The 16,260-nt window shown below is 42.2% G+C and overlaps 2 protein-coding genes across 3 annotated transcripts in view; one reads left to right on the top strand and one right to left on the bottom strand.

Annotated features, from left to right (window-relative positions):
- Positions 1 to 16,260, bottom strand: part of LOC131451215 (ras-related protein ralB-B-like) — a 130,313-nt gene that overhangs the window by 80,922 nt on the left and 33,131 nt on the right. For both annotated transcript variants that reach the window (XM_058622289.1, XM_058622290.1), the window contains 2 exons: positions 14,667 to 14,723; positions 13,957 to 14,079 (listed from right to left, as the gene is read on the bottom strand). The gene's annotated coding sequence lies outside the window, so the exon portion shown is untranslated. The remainder of the gene's footprint in view (positions 1 to 13,956; positions 14,080 to 14,666; positions 14,724 to 16,260) is intronic.
- The window catches only part of LOC131451183 (zinc finger protein GLI2-like), a 51,302-nt gene continuing 43,959 nt past the window's right edge, over positions 8,918 to 16,260 (top strand). The window contains exon 1 of the mRNA XM_058622284.1: positions 8,918 to 9,354. The gene's annotated coding sequence lies outside the window, so the exon portion shown is untranslated. The remainder of the gene's footprint in view (positions 9,355 to 16,260) is intronic.

Here is a 16,260-nt window from a genome sequence, read left to right as displayed (position 1 = left end):
CAGCTCCTTACTGACCTCTAGTGGCCACACATGAACTCATACTCCCTCAGCCCCGTCCTCTGAGGTTTACGAGGGTCACGCTGGATTACAGAGGAGTCGGTGTTACACAGCGTAACGAGCACACACACGGCAGAACATTGGAAACAGGTGAAGAGTGAAAAGGCTCTGGATGTTAATGAGCGTCACACCTGCTGACTGAGCTGCTGCAGGACTCAAACTGTGGTAACACAACAGTAATCACCATCACAACCACCGCACACAAACATCAGGAACAAGCGTCTGTCCAAGCACTCTTTCAGCGAAACAACACGGAGCTGGGAATTCATACAGCCGTTCCTTTGTCTTTGGAAGTCATGAGTCACACGTGGAAAACTGTGTCACACTTGAGTGAAGTAACAAAACAAGATGGATGCTGCACAGAACGCCTTGGTTGTGTTTTCTTTAAAAGATTAAGTAAAAAAAATCTGCCACCGTAATTATTCATTAAACTGTCAATTACTTAAAGCATTCACTCACTCTCCCACACCAAAGCCCATAGAGAAAACCAGTGATTTTAACATCACACTCACACAGGAGTTGTTGATCCACTGCTGCCTCCATCACTAAGTTCAAATGTCTGATTTTGTAAAATTCGGTGTTTGAAATCCTCCGTTCAGATTTACTTCAGTGACACAAAGTGACCACACGAGGCAGCAGCAGACCAGCAGCTCCTGTGTCCAGTGAGCTAAAGTCACTGATTTCCTCTGTGGGCTTTGGTGTGGGAGAGTGAGTGCTTTTACAAACTTGAGTTTCCTGTTGGAAAACCTCATCATTGAAGCAGAGGAAACGTCAAACCTTGTGTCTGTTATAAATCATCAAACTCAGACTGAAAGTGGACGCTGGGCTTGTAGCTACAGGCTGCACCAGTGGACGAGGGCCTCACCGTCCATCCCTCCATAAATCACTGTGAGATAATAGAAACATCACATCAATCTCCCGTCTCATGTGTGGGCTCCGAGACACTGAAATAAGGCCGGGGGACACCCGGTGTTAATCAATCCACAGGGTTTAGCTGTAGGGGCCCCGGAGCCTCCCGTGAGCCCCACTGACAATGAACGGAAGCTGTCCTGCTGCTGCGGATCCACTCGTTCCCAACGCCGACGCACAATGAGGCCAAACCTGCCTCCTTCCCTGGACTCTAATCTCCTTTCTTCCCCTCCTCGCCTCCCTCCGTCGCTCATTCACCGCCTCGGTACGTACGAATGACAGCGCACCATGCGGTGTGTCAGGCACAATGGCGCTAATAACGCGGCGCAGTCGCTGCTCCTCCTGTCAGACAGCCGAGGTCGGTGTCCTGGTAAAATGGCTGCTGATTGAAGGGTCTGTGTGTGAATGAGTGCTGTGTGCTCACGTCTAATTAAAACACAATGCAGCAATTACTGCTGCACTGTATGCGACTAATGAACAGCAGGGTCACACACACACACACACACACACACACAGGTATGTGCCCACAAACACACAACTACACTGAAGCCCTGCAGGAGTTTCTTCAGGAGTTTAGCCAGTTAAAAATAAAAGACTCAACTAATAAAACGTATGTCATCTTAAGTCTATGAAGTCTTAAGGGTTATGTTCACGTCTTTATCTCACTGTTAGACAGACTTTTCCAACAGGAAACTGCAGTTTGTAAACCACTCACTCTCCACTCCCACACCAAAGCCCATAGAGAAAATCGGTGATTTTAGCTCGCTGGTCTACTGCTGCCTCGTGTGGTCACTTTGTGTCACTGAGGTCAATCTGAATGAAGGATTTCAAACAGAATTTGACTAAATAAGACATTTGAATTTAGTGATGGAGGCAGCAGTGGATCAACAACTCCTGTGTGTGTGTGTGTGATGTTAAATCAGTGATTTTCTCGATGGGCTTTGGTGTGGGAGATCTTTTTGGAAGTTAAACTCAGTTTTTCCTGGTGTTTGGGCTGAGAGCCATGTTTTCACTGAAAAGCTTGACTGTCTTGAGCGTGAGGAGTTAGTTTCTCACAGTGGGGGCAGCTAACACCAACGCAGAAATACAATCATCATAATTAGTAGAGGAAACTGTGACTCGGTCTGAGCGTATAAACAAAATGTTGGAAATGGAGAGGAGTTTTTTTCCCCACCCTCATAATCCATGTTTTTAGAGGCTGTGCAGCAGCAGATTATCCCGCATTCAGAGGGTGAGATGCTTCAGCCGTGGAGTATTTTTCCTGCTCAAGTGTCCTTGAGTAAAACTCTGAAGCACTCGACCTGCACAAATTGTTCTCGATGAGAGCATTGGCGACACAAAAATGTAAATTCGGCCCAGGCTTACAGGGAACGCGAAGACGTCATTTTCGTTTGCACAAAGCTCATAAAATAAGCCGCGTCTCTAGCGGCTCCTGGGCCGATTGGCAGATAAGTCTCTTTGTGTCCTGCAGCTGGGCGTGTGTTTTGCTCTGGAGATGGTCCGTTCTCATGTCTGACATCATGTATGGCAGCACTTGTCTCAGCCCACTGGACGCACGTGGCCCTCTCCAAAACCCCGGTGACACGCCAACAATGCATGTCAGCGCCGCCGCGGAGGACTCGCAGGCTCCACGCTGGGCCGAGCCAAGGGAAAGTCACACTCAAGTGATCTGAGAGGAGATGAATGTCAAGAGCAGAGTGGGGTCCCCCTCATGGAGGTCCCGTCACATGTGACCAGTCCCAGCGCTGCACTCACACTCAGGTCTGTGGGGATTTCTTTGACTCGTGAGAGCCACTTCAGATCGAGTGGAAACTGTTTTTACGTCTGTGTCATAAACATTAGTTCTCTGGTGAAAGCTTCATTACAGCATTGTATGTATGTATGTTGGTGAAACCTGTATCACCATGATGTTAAAAAACCTCTCACCACTTCACACACACATCAACATCTTCTGAAAATCCTAGATATTAAAGGAAATGTTGCTACTGTTAGCAAAAAATCAATTTTACAAAAAGTTTTATTTTACAAAAATGTGACTTCTGTTTTCCAAAAATGTTGTAATGCTACAAAAATACAACATATTATGTTCCCAAGAAAACTTGTGATGTTTCAAAACTAAAGCCTCTTTTCCACTAGCGCGGCACAACCCGCCTCAGTTAAGTTGTGTTTCCACGAGCATAGTCCCCTGGTACTTGTTTTAGCACCTGATCTGACGAGGTTCTAAGCGAGCTGAGATGATACTGTGCCAAACAATGCCTGTAGATCACTTCAAAATAATGAATAACCCTAAAACGTGGGTTCATCTCCAACAACTACCAGGGAAATGTCTAAAATCTGAATATCTGGTGATCACAACCGGCCTCACAAACAATCCACAACTAAAACGTTTCTACAACGCTTCCATTGTTTTGGGGGCGTGGCTTCGATAAGAGGGGACGGGAGGTATTTCATCCAAGCTTTTTCCACACTTACGGACCCGAGCTTTAATACAACACAGCCGTGATGATTTTGTATATGAATAAGGTCAGAAGTTGAGGAAACATGAATGAAAGAACGAGGAACATAGATATACAGATATACAGTAAGTATAGTTGAAGCGTGTCTCTGTGGACAGTGGGATCAGAGAGAAGGAACCAGGAAGTATGAAGAATATGCACACAGAAAAGCCTGCGGCGTGCAATCTTCACTCATGGTATTTTAATTTGTTTCTGGTCACAGCTGCGTCGTCCTCAGAGCAAACACAAACATCATCCACAGTTTATTCTCCACGTTTGTTTTTCCTTTAAAAAAAAAAGAAAAGAAAGAAAAGAAAAGGTCTTTAATCTCGGCTCGTTTCCTCTGCGTCTGTCTTTAATTATGTCTGCATTATATTTATTTCTATAAACACAATTTCAGCTGGAAGGTTTATTTAACAGCTGTCAAAAAAAGGAAAAATGTTCCGAATGTTTTAGTTTAGGTAACAACCGTACGCTTTTTTGTTCCTTCTGCTTCTGAATGGAAAAGCTGAAATTGACACTTTGGACTGAAAAACGTGTCATTATAATGTTTCTTTTTGGTCGCTGACACCACAATGAGCCTTCCCTCAGCTTTGTAATTCTCTCGGACATCAGGTTGCAGTTTTCATGGAAAAATAACAAAGATTTATGGAAAGTAAACATGAAAGTTGTCTCTTTAAGTAAACGGTTTACTCTCAGAGGAGACAAAATGGCTGCTGACAGAGACACAACAAAAACCTGATGATGTCTTAAGAACATGTTCACGTCTTTATCTTCCCACAGGAAACTGAAGTTTGTAAACCGCTCACTCTCCCACACCAAAGCCCATAGATGTGTGCTGTGATGGGCTTTGGTGTGGGAGAGTGAGCGGTGTGTCACAGAAAAGTCTGTCTCACAGTGAGATAAAGACGTGAACAACTACATGAGAAGTGAGAAAAGTTTGGCATCACGTCTCAGAGTTGAAGCTGAAGCTGAAGCTGCTGGAGGTCAGAGGTGACGAGGGATGAAGCGGCTCAGACGTCCCGCGTGTGAATCCGTCGGTGTCATCAGTTAGTCAGACAGCGGCGGGGGAGTCTGTGTCCACCTCATTGTCCCCGCAGCACACAGGCTGATGGGTTTCTAAAAGACTGACAGATTTCACTTGGCCCGCGGCCAGCGCACAAACACACACACACACACACACACACACACACAGGCGACAGCGCGCGCAGCATGGGAACTTCAGGGGCTGCTGGTTCCGATGAATGGCCGAGAGAAGGTGGAGGACAGATCGTCAACTATTAGTGTCAGACGTGGGATTCAAACATGGAGTCCCCCGCCAGTTAATGGAGAAACAAACACCGCAATCATTTATTTTTAATTGAAAAGGAGCGATGTGTTCTCTGTGAAGCTGGAGCTGACATTTCCAACGGCTTTGAACGCCTCTTTAGTGCTGCGCGCTGACAAATGATGAAGGTTTCCCAAAGGGAAGATCACTCTTGTTTTTGTAATCTGGACGTTTATTTATTTAAAGAAAAGAAAGATAAAGTGCACAAAGATGAAGTGAATTATCTTCTTTTGTGTCGCAGGTTCACAGAGGTCACAGAGGTCACAGAGGTCAGCTCTACACTCATGTGTGGAGCTAATGGTAAAACATTTAGAACCATGTTTGAACTGTGGCCTTCAGACACTCATGAATTTAATGTATCACCAATAAAGACGACTACAGCTGGTAAAACCAAGGTACGTGGTCACCAGGACAACTGACACACCAGCAAAGACATAAAGGACAAATAAAATTCAGGTCAAGTAACTTCAAACACGTCCAAGGCAAGAAACCAGACCTTGAAAAGAAGGACAAGTCAACACTTTTGGTTCAAGAGTCTCCTGTAAGTCATCAGACTGACAATCGGGTCAAGTCCTGAAGGATCAGACAAAGACGAGATCAAGACAAGTGTCTCGAGTCCTGAAGACAGAGTCAATTCATTTGTGATGTATCTTCTGAGATCATGTCCAGACCAGGTTTCATAAAGTAAGTCAGGACGAGGTAAAGACAAGTGTCAAGCTTGTCAAAGCAAGTCTTGAGTCCTGAGGACAGCTTGAAGTACTACCAGGACAATCACGAGTCAAAGCTCAAGTCTCAAATACTAAGATTGTTCCTGGATTGGCTCAAATGAGGTCAACAAGTTTCAATTCTCGTCCAAGTTCTTCAGGTGTTCAAGTATTCCAGGACAATCACGGGCACATCTCAAGCCAAGTAGATTTCCTTCAGGTGTCCTATAGGACAAGGTCTTTCAAGGTTCTTGAGACAAAGTCCCAGTCAAGTTCAAGAAGGTAAAACCAGGACACCAGCACCAGTCATTCATCAACAGCTCAATTCTCAAGTGTTTTTTTGACTTTTAAAGTTGACTTCTTATAAAACCCAGAGTCTCCAGCTATGTTATTTCATTCATTATTCACATTCAAAAACACTCTGGAACGTTCAGCTCTGGTTCCAGACAGACGAGAAGTCAGTGTTGATCTACAGAGGGAACAAAGCGGGCCTGTCGTCGGCCTTGACCCGCGGCGCTCAGCGTTAATGAAAACCGACTCGAGGTCTCGGTGTCTGTCCGACTTTGAACTGCGCTCAGAGAACCTAGCTGCTCTGAAAAACTGCTTTCACACGTCGCCCTTTTCCTGTTTTTCTGACACTGATTTCGTCACCACGCCCATGTGGAACCACAGTGGAAAAGAGCTGAGGTGTGTGTGTGTGTGTGTGTGTGTATTAATCTGCTCCCCTGTATTAAGGTCAGCAGCAGAGTCTGGCAGCAGTCACAGCAAACACAGTGGAGACTCAAGTCTGAATCAATTTAGTCAGGAAACCCTGAGGTCACAGCGGATTAAGTGAAAAGGTGGTGGTTCGTGTGTGTGTGTGTGTGGGGGGGGGGGGCTCATTCCCACATTCAGCATATCTGATTTAGTACGCATCAGGACAGGGGAGGTGGTGAGGGGGGGATGTAGCAAATAAACTCAGCGGATATTAAAGGTCAAAGGTCACTCCAACATGTGTTTTTCTGAGACAGTCTGAAGCAGATGAGTCACAGCTGAGCTGAGAGGTGGCACAGATGTGGACACACAGACACAGACACGTGTCGTCGTCGTCGCCAGGTAACCGCACGTACGACTTTAAACTGTCCAGATAAAAGCAGTAAAGTCTCTAAAACACTTTCATCTGCGCTCACATGGTCACTGACTTCTCCCGCAGTTATCGTCGATTATATTTAACATTTACCTGTGAAAACATTCAAAAATCTATCGCTAACTTTGATCGTTTTCAAACCTGCTTTGTTCCCCTCCTCGCCTGAGGCGGCGCTGCATCAAGAACTACTGAAGGAGACGACCAAGACAAACAATGACCAAGAAAACTCGCTCATCTGTTGTTTTCATGCCGAGCAGAACATGGAGCTGCATCAAATCCTATGGTTTTATGTGAACATGCGACACATTTACATCGGCTGTTGTTCTACACGCACGTATGTCCTAGTTGTGTTTACCCACAATGCCCTGCGCTGCATTTGGTTCACTTGAAGTGAACCGAGACTTAGGTTTTTAGGCAGATCAGAGTTCAGTTGCTCATTCACACCGACGGACCTCAAACGGACCGGACTTTCCGAGCAAATGCAGCCTAACTCTGCGTTCACACCAGATTTTCACACTAGTTTTCATAACAAATTCATACGATCACCAGATGATACAGCACCGTTTTGTCTCCATGGAAACCAAACAAACACTGGTGACATATTCTTGTTTACCATATTTATTGGTATTTTTTACGATGCTGGAATGAAGTTGTTATTTTGTCTGAAAATGTCGCCCCCGCAGCGCAAAAGAGCGAAGAAATGACGTGAACTTTGAGGATAATCCCTGCGACGCACTGGGAGTCACAGATTAAAGTGGTGTCATGTTGTATTTTCGCAGCACCTGCTGATGAAGCGATGAACGCCGGTGAACGACGTCGTCTCTGACGCACACAGAATATAAAAAACACTGTTAATGATCTTTTAAAAACCTTCTTCTTGCTCCCACAGTGGGAGCAGAGGCAGATCTGTGGAAGTCATCAGTGTCAGGTGGCCGACGCGGGGACGGAGACTTCTCACGCAACACTTTGAAAAAGACATTTAATATTGTTATTATTATTGTTTCTGCTCGCAGGTCAAATCATTTCCATGTGAAGTTTTTAAATAACCGTAAAATATAACTTTGATTTTGGTTTAATCTGAGGACTTTTGATTTTATTGAGTGATTTATATCATTGTAAAAATCATTTTACATTTCAGTTTGTTTGATTAGATTATTTAACATTTGAAATCATTTTCAACTTGAACACAAAAAATATATCAATAAATAATCAATAATCAATAAAACACACTCAGCTTCTCAATTAAAAAACTAGAAAAAGTAAGTTGTAAGAGTAAGTTCTCACAGGACACCAGCAGGTGGTGCTAATGAGCCTTTATGAGTGTATGGAAATAAAAGGTTGTGTTGAATGTGAAGGTTTAAATAATAATCTAATGTAAATATCTACATTTACATTCAGCACGTCATTTCAATTAAGTTGCTTTATACTTATATAATGTGTGTGTTTTATTGCATTCTTTTCATTCATGGGAAACACTTTATTTTAAATACAATTTAAATAAAAAGTACTTTTCTTTCTTTTTATGAAATTGATGATTTAAATCAATCAGTCAGGACGTTACATATTCAAACATGTATACCTGTTTATGGAATAAAGTGTTTCTTCTCATTGATGGTCTTTGATCCATGTAATAGACATAATCTGCCACTAGGTGTCAGTGTTTTATTGGAAATGAAACGTCCAGCAGATTTGGAAAAAATTAGGAGTTCATTTATATTTACCACCATTAGATGTGTATACGCACGCGCGCGCACACACACGTGTAAATATGTGCGTAGATATGTGTGTGTATGTATATATATACACACACACATATAATTAATATTTTAAAGTGTATTTTTATTGTTGCTGTTAACTAACAGGGCTTTGTGAGCTTTGTTATTACGTTTGATTGTAATAATTTTATTATAAAGAGATCAGAATGAATTCATCACAAAAACTATGATTATAGATTATTTCTCAGCCAATTACTGATTAATTTAAATGGATTAATTCATATAATGGACACTTTTTCAGTTGATGATGAAAAAAAATGACGCAAAGGAACCCTTGAATAACGGATAATCACTATTTAATTCACCAGTTTAATGGACATTTTCAAAATAAAAGTCTATCAAGTAAAAGGAAAAATGACTTTTATGATCAATAACTGATAAAGAGGTGATGAGTAATTACGTTATTGATCCGTTAGTGGAGCTCGTTTAGAAATAAACGCAGCGATGATGATAATGATGATGAGGAGGAGGAGGAGGAGGAAAGTTTGTCGATGACAGGAAGAGGAGGGAGAAGCGGAGGGAAGAGAGGGGGAGGAGGAGGAGTGGGACACCGTGTGTCCCGCCGCCGCAGCATCACCACCACGCACCAACTTTCTGCACCGCGTCTCCTCGTGGATCGCGTGATGCGCACAGACGCGTAAACTTTTCCTCGCGCTTCGTGGTTTCCACGCGGAGGACGCGCGCTCGCTCACACACTCGCTCCCTGTCTGTCTCATTTTGTGGGAATATACCTTTAGAAAAGTATCGGCGCGTGCCGTTTCTCCTCCTCCTGTGCGTGGGATTTTATTTATTTATTCTTCTGTGTTTTTTGTTGTTTTTAAAGTGGATTTTTCGGCAGTGTGTGTGTTTTTAGTTTTTTTTAAACTCTCTTTCCTGAAAGAAGAAGAAGAAGAAGAGGAGGAAGAAGAGGAAGAAAAGTGGAAGTGAAGTGAAGACGAGGCTGAGGAGACACAAGTGTGGGGTGAGTGTTGACCATGTGCAACATTTAGGATCATCCTCATACTTTTCATTCATCAACTCTTTGGCTTCTACACGTTTTTCCCGGGTCTTTTATTGTGAAAAACGGTGAAAATGATGAGAAGAGTTTGTCAGTCTGATGCTGGAGGAATGTCAGGAATGTGCAACCTGATATTTCAAAGTTCATTCTTTTTCTCTTAAACTAAAAAAAACATAAAACAACTTTTTTAAGTGTTTTTTTTGATTAATTTCTCCTCGGGTAAAATAAATAAATAAATAACTAAATAACGGCTTTATAATGTGTGACGATAAACTAAATAAAAGTAGCAGCAGCAGCAGAAATGGTCGGTTGCGTTTGATTAGCATGAGAAAAACAGTTTTTAGTGCATTTGCCTTTGTGCAGGATGAAGAGTTGCAGCAGCCAGGGAGGGAGCACAGGGGGGAGATGTGAAGAAATAATGGGGCCCCTCACATTATTCACCGTGACATGTGGGGGGGGGGGGGGTTCTTCCCAAACCTGTGACACTGATGTCACTTTCATCCTGAGCCGCGCCGCGCCGCGCCGGGCCGGGCCGAGCCGAGCCGAGCCCAAACCTCCACAACATTTCCTCCTTGTTAATGATTCAAATCTGAGTTTTTAAGCTTTAATAAAAAAAGGAAGAGAAACGATGAACTGAAGAGAAAGAACGGAAGGAGTCTGTCATGCAGGGAGCGATAAATGTGAATTGGAAGTGAGTAAAAAACGTCCCGCTGTGACGACTCAAAAGTCTCTTATCCCACAAAACAACAAGTCCACACCAATTACAGCGAGCGGCCTCGGGGCACTTGTTCCAAACACCAGCAGAGAAGAAAAGACACACACACACACACACACACACAGAGTTTATCAGTCACACACTCACTCACACACATTCAGCTTCATGCTCAAGAAACAACCTGAGAAAAACCTGAAAAGTGCAGAAACATAAAGAGGAACAACCACATCAAACATCAAACACCACGTGAGACTGTGAGAGAGAAAAAAAACCTCAGTGCTAAAGATTCTGTGAAATCCTTCAAATTCAGACGTCACTGCGTGATTTTTCAAACGTCTAAATCCCAGTTTATACACAAAGTCACACTTTGACTTCTCAAAAACTGAAACTGCTGAAACATAAAAGAAGACATCAAACACAACGTCTCAGTGCTAAATTAAGAATGTGAGAGAATAAAAAACCTTCAAAAGCAACGACAAGCTTAAATGTATTATTTATTTATTTTCCTAACAATTTACTGCTATATTTCAAACGTTAATGTGAGCCTTTTCAGACTCGAGGAAGCTTTCATTCACCTTTTCAAATGTTTAAATCGCAACTTTATTTTTATTCTGAAGAAAAAGCCTGAAACTGCCTTGTTTTCTATTGACTTACTGAAACATAAAAGGAGCGATGAGCTTACATTTTCATTTATTTCTTCACCTAATGATTTACTGCTAAAGATTCTGCAAATTCTTGTCTTTATTTTAAAGTGACATGATTTTTATGCTGATTTAGTGACAAATAAAGGTTTATATTCATCACTTCCCTCAGATGATTTAATCATAAACTTCCTGTTAACAAACTGAATATAGATTCATTTTACACAAAAATAATGTGATTTTTCAGGTTCTGTGAACATTTAATGAACTTTAAATCACAGCGTCAGATAATAAATAACCTGAGGAACGTGTTTTATTTTTACTCTCAGCGTTGTGAGGATTCAATGCTTTTTAAAACGCATCAATTCATAAACATTTTGATTTATTTGTCACTTTATTTGTGATGATTCACTGACAAACAAACTGAAAATCACATGTAATTATGGGATTTTCTCAGACTCAGAGAACCATTCATGAACTTTTTAAAGACAGTTTTCTGTTTCTATTAAATAATGAACTATAGTTGAAACACTAAACACTCCATGTGAAAGTGTGAGAATTAAAAGCAAAGACCAGACTAGATTTTTTATTATTTCCCTGATAAAAATCTACATCACAATAAACTGAAAATCATACTGTCATTTCTACAGTAAAGACCTTTAAATTAAGTTTTTAAAAAGATTTAAATCACAGCATTAAATCCAAACTTTCTGTGTAAAAGTGCAGGTTTGTGATGATTTGTTTGTAATTTCAATTATTTATCACATGGTGTGTTTTACATGCTGTGAGAATTTTAAAAAATATATTTTAAACTGGCAGATTTTAAACATTTTAAATAAACCAGCTGATAAAAGTGGAATTACTTTACAGCAAAGATCACTTTACGTTCCCCTGTTTTTATTCACTGACCTGTGTCGTTATGTTTTAATCCTGCGTGTGAACACTTTAACGGCACTTGTGTTTGTCGCTGACCTCCGATCATCACCGGCGACTAACGACTGACGTTTCTGTTGTCATAAAAGTTTCTGTGGAACTTTTTTAATGACAGAGGGAGGCAGAGATTATATATGATGAAAACACACACAGATAATCAAAGGTCCAGAAGCTGCTGGGACCTTCAGCTTTGAAGCGTCTGTTAATTAACTCCTGAAGGGACCAGAGCAACGCCACGCTCACGCCTGACAGCAGCAGCAGCAGCACACACACACACACACGTGTGTTCGAGAGTGTGTGTGTGTGCAGGGAGACACGCACGATGACACTTTGACACTTTGTTGTGAGTGATTCCAGATCAGTGATCACGTGGCGTTTATGGCAGCGTTCTCACTGATCACCTCACGCAGTGGTGACGGCGTCAGTGGCGGCGTCAGCATCTTGATGAAGAGGCTCGGCGTGTTGGTCACATGACAGGCGGTGAAAGTGAAAACGCGCTGTGCCAAACCACAGAAGCATCAACTCACAGAACATTTTCTCTACCACATGTCGTCCCAGTGGAGACATGTGGTTTTCTTTAGTAATCAACGCTGCACTTCCCCTCTTCTCCACCCAGACCTCGTCTTTCCCTCCGCTCCATCAGACCTGGAGGTCAGGAGCAGTCTCTCTCTCTCTGTGGTGTCAGGGGCCGGGGGACAGATTTCATCCTGGGGGCCCCCGGAGGTTCAGTGACACGCTGTCAGTGACGGGGGCCTCTGCAGGTTTTCCACTGTGTCAGTGGAGATTAGCTGTGAGGACCAGAGAGGTTCTGCTCTGACCCGACACCGATTATTAAACCTTTTTTTAAACCACTGCAGTTCATTAACATATTGTGTGGGTTTAATGAACTGCAGTGAACAAATTAAGTTTAGTTTCTGTGTTTTTCGTAGGAGAAGGAAGACAAAAGCTGCTTTTTTTATCGTTAGTTGTGAGTTTTGAAAAATAACAAAGGTTAAAACACCAATTATATTCTGACTTGACTGCCTGAGCAAGGCAATAATGCAGTATTATAGTATGAGAGTGGGCTCCATCACAGTACCACCATCACCAAATAGTATTTTTACTATTTACTAAGTCAGTGTACACACACACACACACACCATAACCAGTTAATGATTAACACTAACCTTAACCATAACCACAATTCAAATCTTAGTCCTGAACTTATTAAGTTCTTCAGAAAATTAGGTTCTGCCTCATTAGGACCAGATTTTGGTTTCCATGAGGACTTACTGGTTCTGACAAGGTCAGTGTTTATGACAGAAAACACACACACACACACACACACACGCTGCAGTTATTTAGCACTAAAATGAGTCAGTGTGTTGTGTTATTGTGTTGTTATAGTGTGATGTTGTGTGTCCCTGTCCTAGTGTTTGACATGTAATTTTGTTGCTATGGAAACATGGACATTAATGCAGTAATGTTATAAACGTAGTGTGTGAGCAGAATCTGCTGCATCATAATAAAAACACTGACTCACTGTGTGTGTGTCTGTGTGTGTGTGTGTGTGTGTGTGGACACACAGGAAGTCACTGGTCCAAACTATGGCTGTAAAACAGCGAGAGGCCACGATGTAGCCACACCATTTGGCCAGAGGTCAGAGGTCAAAGCAGTGGGGGGGGGAGAGAATGAGGTTCACACGTTTTAACTGGTGAGTTTGATGGGATTTGACAGTGAGGGAATCAAACTAGCAACCACCCAGCTTTAAGTTGGGCACGGCCTCTGCATTCATAGTGCAGTAAGTTGAGATACTGACTCATAGTCGGTGCTGTGAGCGCCCCCTGCTGCTTAGAACCAGCCTGACATATCAGTTTATGTCTATGATGTCTTATGAACGTGTTCACGTCTTTATCTCAACAGGAAACTTAAAGTTTGTAAACCACTCACTCTCCCACACCAAAGTCCATAGAGAAAATCAGTGATTTTAGTTCTACTGCTGCCTCGTGTGGTCACTTTGTGTCACTGAGGTAAATCCAAACAAAGGTTTTAAAACACAGAAGTCACAAAATAAGACATTTGAACTTAGTGATGGAGGCAGCAGTGGATCAACAACTCCTGTGTGCTGTGATGTTAAAATCGCTGATTGTCTCTATGGACTTTGGTGTGGGAGAGTGAGTGGATTAAAGAGTGGCACAAACGTCAATAATCCACACACTTAAAAATCCCTGAACTCGACATTAAAACATGTATAAAGTAAAATGAGGGTGTGTGTCTGTGTGTGTGTGTGTCACTCACAGTTGTCACATCTGTTAGTTGTTGTCGAGGGCAGGAGGAGCAGCTCAGCCACAGGATATTGAACATCCTCTCTCCCTCTGCTCTGCTTTGAGTTTCAGTCGTGGGATTTTCTCGCCGCTTCCTCTGTAGTCCAGAGTTTGGGAAGTCAGTATAAATCCAAATGTCACTGTTAGCCCCTATTTGTGCATTCACCGCTCGTACAATAAACAACCCTCGTTCGGTCGGAGCTGTATTCTATTTTAGACTCGCCACCGACCTGGGCTTCTTTTATAGGATAGCCATTATTCAAAGGAGAATAGGTGCAGGGCCCAACCATAAATTCCAGCAAGTGGCCCTTGGAAAGAAGTTCGCGGCGAGGAATTGACTGCACGCTCTGTGATTTTACTCTGGTACGCTGTGACCTTTTGAGAGCAGACAGAGTCGTTTGTTTGCTTGACAAGAGCGGCTCTAATAATTCAGGAGGACAGCGGCTGCTGTAATACGCGGTGATGAGCCAAACGCTGCTTCTGTACACCGGCTACACCTCTGCAGGCAGATGCATTTGTTTTCCTGACGCAGGGGGAAGCCCTCTCACTGCACCGCACGTTTGAGTTCCATGAGTCGCAGAATAACATTCCGCCGGAATAATATATATCCTGCGTGTCTGTGAGCGTTTGTGGGCCCTTAGTTAATTTACAGAGGGTCAAAGGTGTTTTCTCCTGGTGACTTACTCTGATGTTTCTGGGTCCATCCCAGGAGGAAGTCAGTGTGGAGCCACAGCAGCCTCACTGCAAACACAGAAGAAGAGGGACGGTGTGAACTTTACACATGATACTAAGTATACATTTACATAGAGTACATAGAGTACATAGAGTACATAGAGACAAGAACTGGCTACACACAGTTTTCTATTCACATATCTGGATCAGATGCTTTCACAGCAGCAGTAGAAAGTTCAGAACATCCACATGAGGGGGTGGAGCCTGAGATTTTCCTGCTGTGCTGTTTCTGAACATAATGTAGAATTGTGACCCGGGAGTTTGCAGGAGAACATGTCCAGACTTTAAATTCTGCTACATTTTCAAGCTCCTGTAATGGTTCGGAAGTTTGAAAATACAATGAATTCAGTTTTTGCTTAAAAACGTTAGGGCTGTGTTTAAGTGTGGACAGACAGAAAGTAGGACATCTGTAAAAGATGAGGCATGCTACACTCAAACTTAAAAACAGAAGAATGAAAACTGCAGTTAGTGTGGACAGGCATAAACTGAGACTTTTGGAGACACAACATGAGCAAAAAAACTCTCACTGTCAGCTTCAGTTTCATGTGGATCTGGTCGTCCACGGCAACTAACTCAGACAAACTCCATCTTTAATTGTTTTTGATTGGGAGAAAAATAAAAAAATAAGACCGTGTGTGTGTGTGTGTGCTTGAACAAACAGCAGAGTCCATGCTCTTCTCTGCATGAGTCGACAGAATAAACAGTCATTGATCTCACAACAATGACTCAACAGAAAAGCTGAGGAGGAGGAGGAGGAGGAGGAAGGAGGAGGAGAGGAGGGGGTTCCTCTGAAGTAGCCCCCTTAAATAACCTTATTGTAAGGATCTCTTTGTCGGCCATTATACTGAAATGAATCATTGTGTGGCCTTTGAGAGGAGCCTACTGTCAACAGAGGGAGGTGACGCTTAATTACACCACTAACTGAGCTATTGACTCACTAACCTGGTTATTAACAACCACCACTGCAAGTCACTTCACTCCAGTTCACTCCTGAGTCAACATTTCAACAGCAAGAAAAAACACTAACATCCCACTGCAAGATAAACAGTTACTGAGAGAGTTTACAAATGTAGATCTAACATCAATATAGCACTTTTACTACAGACGCTTTTTCTCAACCAATGATCCAGTACAAGATAAAAAAAAATACTTGCTCCTGTGTCATTTAAAGCTTTTTGTATGTGAATTAATCAAACATAGGCCAACATCTATAGATATATTTATACTGAATATCCTGGTCATTTGAATGAGACACTGAGATTTTGACACTAAAGGTCTTTGCACATTGCACTGTGAATAATTGGCAGGAAAATGCAAACAATTTCAAGCTGAATTTAGATGCGTTCTTGGCAAAAGTGAAAACTTTGACAAACAAACTCATTCATATATATATATATATATATATATATATATGTGTATATGTATATATATATATACAAAATATAATACATAATTACATAATATTAGGAAAATAACTAGTTTGCAATAAAAATACCTCATGATACAGGGAACAGAAACTGAAGCTTTTAATTTAGTGTGGACGAAC

Source organism: Solea solea, chromosome 2 (assembly GCF_958295425.1).
Source record: "Solea solea chromosome 2, fSolSol10.1, whole genome shotgun sequence".
Classification (NCBI taxonomy): domain Eukaryota; kingdom Metazoa; phylum Chordata; class Actinopteri; order Pleuronectiformes; family Soleidae; genus Solea; species Solea solea.
Note: the sequence above shows the minus strand (reverse complement) of the source record. Positions and strands in the feature narration are given on the sequence as shown.